Source organism: Toxotes jaculatrix, chromosome 5, assembly GCF_017976425.1.
Source record: "Toxotes jaculatrix isolate fToxJac2 chromosome 5, fToxJac2.pri, whole genome shotgun sequence".
Classification (NCBI taxonomy): domain Eukaryota; kingdom Metazoa; phylum Chordata; class Actinopteri; family Toxotidae; genus Toxotes; species Toxotes jaculatrix.
Genome location: NC_054398.1, coordinates 30,502,615 through 30,510,849, shown reverse-complemented (window position 1 = coordinate 30,510,849; position 8,235 = coordinate 30,502,615). Strand labels below are relative to the sequence as shown.

The 8,235-nt window shown below is 45.0% G+C and overlaps 1 long non-coding RNA gene across 1 annotated transcript; it reads right to left on the bottom strand.

Moving 5' to 3' along the window:
• Positions 1-5,005: 5,005 nt before the first annotated feature.
• On the bottom strand, positions 5,006-7,781 carry LOC121182477. The gene is made up of 3 exons (XR_005894119.1): positions 7,721-7,781; positions 7,530-7,631; positions 5,006-5,069 (listed from the first exon to the last, which is right to left on the bottom strand). It is a non-coding gene; the product is annotated as an uncharacterized LOC121182477 (long non-coding RNA).
• Positions 7,782-8,235: the final 454 nt, after the last annotated feature.

The following is an 8,235-nucleotide window of genomic DNA, read 5'->3' as shown; positions in this document are numbered from 1 at the left end:
ACTGGCAGCCCAAGAGTGCTGCAGCCCAGGCAGTTGTAAAGGCAAAAACTCGGATCTGGGAGAATTTCGGTGAGGCCATGGAGGAGGACTATCGGTCAGCCTCAAAGCGATTCTGGCAAACTGTCCGGCGCCTCAGGAGAGGGAAGCAGTGCTCTACCATCGCTATTTATAGTGGAGGTGGAGAGCTGTTGACCTTGACTGGGGACATTATTGGACGGTGGAAGCAGTACTTTGAGGATCTCCTCAATCCCACTGTCACGCTTTCCGCTGAGGAAACAGGGGCTGGGGGCTCGGGGATGGACTTATCCATCACCCAAGCTGAAGTCACTGAGGTGGTTGAAAAGCTCCTTAGTGGCAAGGCACCAGGGATGGATGAGATCCATCCCGAGTACCTCAAGTCTCTGGATGATGCAGGGCTGTCTTGCTACACCTCTGTAGCATTGCATGGCAGTCAGGGACAGTGCCTCTGGAGTGGCAGACATGGGTGGTGGTCCCTCTTTTTAAGAAGGGGGACCGGAGGGTGTGCTCCAACTATAGGGCGATCACACTCCTCAGCCTCCCTGGGAAATTCTATGCCAGGGTGGCTGTTTTTGTCCTGGTCATGGAACACTGGACCAGCTCTATACTCTCTATAGGGTGCCCGAGGGTTCATGGGAGTTCGCCCAACCAGTCCACATGTGTTTTGTGGATCTGGAGAAGGCGTTCAACCGTGTCCCTCGTGGCGCCCTGTGGAGGGTGCTCTGGGAGTATGGAGTCCGGTGCCCTCTGCTAAGGGCTGTCCGGTCTCTGTACGACCGGAGCAGGAGCTTGGTTTGCATTGCTGGCAATAAGTCAGACCTGTTCCCAGTGCATGTTGGACTCCGGCAGGGCTGCCCTTTATCACCGGTTCTGTTCATAATTTTTATGGACAGGATTTCTAGGTGCAGCCAGGGGCTGGAGGGAGTCCGGTTTGGGGACACCAGGATTTCATCTCTGATGTTGATGATGTTGTCCTGTTGGCTCCGTCAGGCCAGGACCTCCAGCTGGGGTGGTTTGCAGCCGAGTGTGAAGCGGCTGGGATGAGAATCAGCACCTCCAATTCTGAGGCCATGGTTCTCAACCGGAAAAGGGTGGCTTGCCCTCTCCAGGTTGGAGGAGAGTTCCTGCCTCAAGTGGAGGAATTTAAGTATCTTGGGGTCTTGTTCACGAGTGAGGGAAGGACGGAGCGTGAGATTGAAAGGCGGATCGGTGCAGCTTCCACAGTAATGCGATTGATGTACCAGTCTGTCATGGTGAAGAAGAAGCTGAGCCGAAAGGTGAAGCTCTCGATTTACCGGTCGATCTACGTTCCTACTCTCACCTATGGACATGAGGTTTGGGTCATGACCGAAAGAACAAGATCTCGGATACAAGTGGCTGAAATGAGTTTCCTCCGCAGGGTGTCTGGGTGCTCCTTTAGAGATAGGGCGAGGAGCTCAGTCATCCGGGAGGAGCTTGGAGTACAGCCGCTGCTCCTCCACATCGAGAGGAGCCGGCTGAGGTGGCTCGGGCATTTAGGATGCCCCCTGGACGCCTCCCTGGGGAGGTGTTACAGGCATGTCCCACCAGGAGGAGGCCCTGGGGAAGACCTAGGACACGCTGGAGGGACCATGTCTCTCAGCTGGCCTGGGAATGTTCCCCCGGAAGAGCTGGAAAATGTGACCGGGGAGAGGGAAGTCTGGACGTCCCTGCTTAGACTGCTGCCCCCCGCAACCCGGCCCCGGATAAGTGGATGAAGATGAAGGAATTTATTTTCTCTCCTGCTGAATAAAATAGCAGAGTCTTTATATAATGATGAATAAATCCAACTATCTATACACTTACAGAGCTTTGTTAGAGGCTTTGACAACTGGCAGCAGCTTCAGAAGAGCCTCCTCTGAAGCAGAGTATTTCTTCAGGTCAAACACGTCCAGATCTTTTTCTGATGACAGTAAGATGAAGACCAGAGCTGACCACTGAGCAGGAGACAGTTGACCTGTGGAGAGACGTCCTGAACTCAGGGACTGTTGGATCTGCTCCACTAGAGAATGATCATTCAGTTCATTCAGACAGTGGAACAGGTTGATGCTTTGCTCTGCAGAGGGAGTCTCTTCAATCTTCTTCTTGATGTACTGGACTGTTTCCTGATTGGTCTGTGAGCCACTTCCTGTCTGTGTCAGCAGACCTTGTAGGAGAGTCTGATTGGACTGAAGGGAAAGACCCAGGAGGAAGCGGAGGAACAAGTCCAGGTGTCCATTTGGACTCTGTAAGGCCTTGTCCACAGCCCTCTGGTAGAGCTGTGTTGGATCAGGTTTTTCTCCAAACAGTTTAGACCACAGGGAGATTGATTGTTCTTCTGAAAGCAGATTGACTCCAGAGTTGATGAAGGTCAGGTGGACATGAAGAGCAGCCAGAAACTCCTGAAGACTCAGATGGATGAAGCAGAACACCTTGTCCTGGTACAGTCCTCTCTCCTCTTTAAAGACCTGTGTGAACACTCCTGAGTACACGAAGGCTGCTCTGATATCAATGCCACACTCTGTCAGGTCTGATTCATAGAAGATCAGGTTTCCTTTCTGCAGCTGCTCAAAAGCCAGTTTTCCCAGAGACTCAATCATCTTCCTGGTCTCTGGACTCCAGTGTGGATCTGTCTCAGCTCCTCCATCATACTTAACATTTTTCAGTTTGGACTGAACCACCAGGAAGTGGATGTACATATCAGTCAGGGTCTTGGGCAGCCCTCCTCCCGCTCTGGTTTCCAACACATCCTCCAGAACTGTAGCAGTGATCCAGCAGAAGACCGGGATGTGGCACATGATGTGGAGGCTTCGTGAAGTCTTGATGTGGGAGATGATCCTTCTGACCTGCTCCTCCTCTCTGAACCTCTTCTTGAAGTACTCTTCCTTCTGTGCGTCAGTGAACCCTCTGACCTCTGTCGCCATATCAATACATTCATGAGGGATCTGATTGGCTGCTGCAGGTCGTGTGGTTATCCAGAGGCGAGCAGAGGGAAGCAGTTTCCCCCTGATGAGGTTTGTCAGCAGCACATCCACTGAGGTGGACTCTGTAACATCAGTCAGGATCTCAGTGTTGTGGAAGTCCAGAGGAAGTCGACACTCATCCAGACCGTCAAAGATGAACAGAACCTGGACCTCTTCAAACCTGCAGAATCCTGCTTCTTTGGTTTCAGTAAAGAAGTGATGAACAAGTTCCACCAAGCTGAACTTTTTCTCTTTCAGCACATTCAGCTCTCTGAACGTGAATGGAAATGTGAAGTGTATGTCCTGGTTGGCTTTGTCTTCAGCCCAGTCCAGAGTCAACTTCTGTGTTAAGACTGTTTTCCCAATGCCAGCCACTCCCTTTGTCATCACTGTTCTGATTGGTCCGTCTCTTCCAGGTGAGGCTTTAAAGATGTCTTCTTGTCTGATGCTTATTTCTGGTCTGGCTGGTTTCCTGGATGCTGTTTCAATCTGTCTGACCTCATGTTCATCATTGACCTCTCCAGTCCCTCCCTCTGTGATGTAGAGCTCTGTGTAGATCTGATTCAGAAGGGTTGGGTTTGCTGCTTTAGAGATCCCCTCAAACACACACTGGAACTTCTTCTTCAGAGTAGATTTAAGTTTACGTTGACAAACTGGAGCAACATGTCCTGAATGAACAAACAAGAAACAACATCAATGACTGATCCATAAAGAAAACATGACACGTTCATCCCCCTAAACGAACACACATGAACATATTTCCCTCCATGTCTTGAGGCGTAAATGTCCCATTTGTCCATCATGTTGAATCTTTAGAGAAATCCTCTTACTGTTGTGCAGACAGTCAGCCAACTCCTCCTGCTTCATTCTCCTCAAGAAATTCACTGTGATCTTCACAAAAGCCTCTCTGCTGCTCCTCCTCTGCTCTTCATCCTCACAGTGCAACACCTCCTGATCCTCCCTCTGACTCTCTGAGCATTGTGGGTAATCTGGACTCACAACCTTCTGGATCTTCTTCAGCTCCTTCTTCACAAAAGTGACGATGTTCTCCTCCAGCAGCTGGAACAGAAAACTATATGAATGACACAATCAAAGTAGAGCCAAAACATCAGATCCATGTTGGACACACTGACAATCCACTGCTCTAAAAAGTGCAGCATGGAGATTATTGTCAACACAACAGATGTCAAAGTAGTTGTTGTCCATGTACAGACCATAAATATGGAGTCCAGGTGTGTTTGATGCTGCTGGGCAGACTGAGCACTGGGAACCTCTGAGCTCTCCTGGTCCACTCTGTGGAGGAATCATGAAGAATTAGCTCACATTATGTTTGCAGCATCTGTGAACGTTTTATGCTTTGTACACAAACAACAGCTGCTTTTATGTTCTGTGGTGACTGTCCTGATTAAAGCAAACACTACTGTGCTGTGACATTCTCAATGAGAGGAAACAAGCAATCAATTCTGTACCTCATGACCTAGAGTCATCACAACAAGTCCACCTTTTAAATGATGAGTTTTAAGGACACACACTGGGTTTTACATCAACTTTGCCACTTAAGCCTGTGTTTTAGCCTGATCATGTTCATATACTGTGTCATTCATGAAGCCTGGAGAAAAAACACAATCACTTCATCTTTCATAGAAGACCAGTTATACAGGGCAGCTGTCTGAAACATTTTAAAATCAGCTGCAGCTCACTTCTTTGCAGCAGAGGGAGGCTGTCCTTTGAAATTAATGGGGTCAAATTTTGACCTGTCACTCTTCATGGACACACAGCTGGGCTCAGGTCCATGTCCAGGTCCAGGTCCAGCAGAGTCTGGTGTGTGCTGCTGCTCTGGCCTTCAACACAACACACACAGAGCTTTGAGTGTGAATAATGATGGTGCAGTGATGTGAGTGCTGAGTTCTGACATGGAGAAGAGTCATGGACAGTTAGAGATCCTCATCTCACCTCTGAGCTTTGGTCTGGATCTCATGGTCCCCACACAGACTGCTTTTAGGGGGAGGGGCTCCCTCCTCTCTGTCCTCACACTGATTCATGATGCTGAATTCACATCCACATCAGCTCACACACACTTTCTACCTTCACCTGGAGAGAAAACACAAATCATTCATCTGCACATCAACTGAAATCCTCCTCTCCATCATTTGTCCTGTAGAAATATCAGCTGCTCCTCCACTGATTGGCTCTTATTTCCTCTTTCATATCAGTGTCAGTTGAATGCAGTCAGACAGCAGTGTGAGGCAGAGGAAGCTGCCATCAGCTGCTGTACTTCCACTGTCAGTCCACTAGATGGGGTCATGAAGCTGCAGTGAAGTGCAGAGCAGCACACACAGGATCCAGGGACGAGCATTTCCATTCACTGACACACAGACAGACTGAGATCCACTGATTTTATCTGACACAATCTAAAAATCCTGCTTTCTAATTTCACTTGAGTAAAAGTACACGAGTGTAATCAGTAAAATATACTTCAACTGTCAAAAGTAAAAGTGCTGATCATGCAGAACAGACTCATTGGGTTTTTATTTCAAATCTTAATCTGAAAAGTAACTGTAACTGTGAAATAAATGTAGTAAAACAGTAAAATATTTCCCTCTGATAAGTTGTGAAGTAAAAGTATAAAGAAGCAGAAAATGGAAACACTGGAGTTTCAGTGCAGCACTGCAATAAAAGTACTGAGTTACTTATCACTACAAAAGTATTAGATTCCATACAACTTGTACATGCTTTTCAAAATAAAAGACTGGCAATTTCAATAAAGCCTTTACAATAATATAAAAACTTTTTTTATATGTGTGTGTGTGTGTGTGTGTGTGTGAGTGTGTGCCTGTACTACAAAGCAGGATTTGGGTTTGGCACGGTAACGTCAGGTTCAACAACAACTCCACAACAACTGAACAGAAACACTAATGTCAGAAAACTGATAAAAATGTTTTTTATCTGCTTGGATCAAAAAGTGTAACAAAGCTTTTATTCAGTGAACATTCTGTTTCTCCAAGAGTCTAAAACCTTAACTTCAAATGTTTTACATGAATCATCATCTCCATCATTTCTTCTGTAGAAATATCAGCTGCTCCTCCTGCTCTGAGAAGGAGGCCCATGAGTCCATGTCTGTTACAGACCATATCCTGTTATTTCACCATGGTTCAATATCGTCTGTAAAGTTCATCAGGACTTTAACATTTTCACTGATCTGCCTTTTAGACTCCTCACAGTTTCTGTTCCTGCTCACACATGACACACAGACACACTCACACTCACATGACACCTTTGGTTGTTCCTCATTCCATTTTGTTGCCTCTAGCGACTGGACTGAGTTACAAAAAACACAAAAGCTCTGTTCCTTCATCCCTTTATCTACCTCAAATAACTCATTACAATCTATAATTTCCAATCAGTGCACCTGCTTCTAATTTGCTCGTGGGATCTCCTTGTTGTATATATTGTATATATTTGTCAGAGTGAATTTCATGTTTTTAATTGTTTATGTGAATGTGCTGTATCGTGATTATCGTTTATTGTTTATCGTGTTTTCTGAATTATTGTATAATATGCCTCATGCTTCTGCCTCTTAGCCAGGTATTTGTATTTTGTATTTTATTTGCTTATTTAACAGGGACAGTGCATAGCTCTCAGCCATGCCAGAGTTAGCTACCAGCTAATTTTCATTTGTAGCACTACAGTCCAAGATAAGTAAATACATAAGAATACAACAAATATAAGAACACTGTCTCTGAAACAGCCTTCTCAAACAACAATAGGACAACAAACAATAACAATCAGACAGCAACAATAACAAAGTGCCACACAGCAATAAAATCACAATGTTAAAATTACAAATCAGTGGATTATGAGCCAATAGGATTTATGGTTGATGAGTGCATGATTGGGTTGATTTAAGTCATGATTTTATCTTACATTTAAAACAAGTAAGGATGCTTATCTCTCTGATCTCGCTTGGTACTGAGTTCCAATAATTAGTGGCTTTGACAGAAAAAGCTGATCTGCCAAACTCAGTACGTCTGTGCTGTACTGCACAGTGAGCTCTGCTGGTCGCCCTGGTTGTTCTTCTGTTGTCTGGGCACAGTGATATGAACTCCTTTAATGGAGGAGCAGCCAGATCATGTACTATTTTGTACAGTAAACTAACATTGGCAAGACACACAAAATTATCAAAGGTCAGAAGTTTATGCTTTTGAACAATATTACAATGATGATAACTTGATGGTTGTCGTTGGAAATGAGAACTGGTTCTCAACTGACTTACCTGGTTAAATGAAGGTTAAATAAACAAACAAATAGACATGAATGTCATGAATGTCCTCTAAAGTTTCCAAGCTGATATTTCAGTTTGAGACGACTGTTTCAAACCTCCTCCTGATTTAAACAAACTCCATCCAACTGTAAAACACTGGTAATAAACCAGTTTCTCCAACTAAAATAACCAGAAGAACTAGTGACATCACTGTCAACATTTTCCACAAACTAGAGAAAACCATGTCCCTTTAATGAAGACAAATCAAACCAATCAAGAGCTCCACTTACTCAGTTTTTTCCTATGAACTTCATCCCTCTGCAGCTCTCTCCTTCAAGCTTCTTTTTCCTCAGCTTCTTGTGTGAGTGAACTTTAACTGACACAAAAAAAGCCTGAAAAAAAAACCCAAATCAATGGTCAGAAATCCCAGGTAACAAAAGCGAGTGTTGATGAGTAAAACATTCAAACTGCTGACATTTACCTTCAGATGGAGAAAATCATCTGCGCCACAAAGTTTGGTCAAAGTGAAAGTAAACTCCAATGCTTTGTGTGTGTGTGTGTGTGTGTGTGTGTGTGTGTGTGTGTGTGTGTGTGTGTGTGTGTGTGTGTGTGTGTGTGTGTGTGTGTGTGTGCGTGCGTGCGTGTGTGTGTGTGTGTGGTCTCTTCATTATCCAAATATGCAGTGTGACTGGTTGGACTGAGTCTCAGTCAGACTGAAGTTCACATGCTGAAGTGTTATTAAGACATGAAACCTCCTCATGTCTCCCAGTGTGAACACACACACACTCTGCTGCTGTTTGATGTTTTCATTATTATTGATTATTGATCAGTTGAATCAGCTGAGCTCCAATGGAACTAAATTCTTCAATTCAACAGTGATGTCTTCAACACAAACATTCAAGCTTCACATTAATGTGGATAAATATCACTTACTGTTTCCACCAGTTTCATATTTATATCTTGAATGAAGGCAGATATGTGTGCAGTTAGACCATA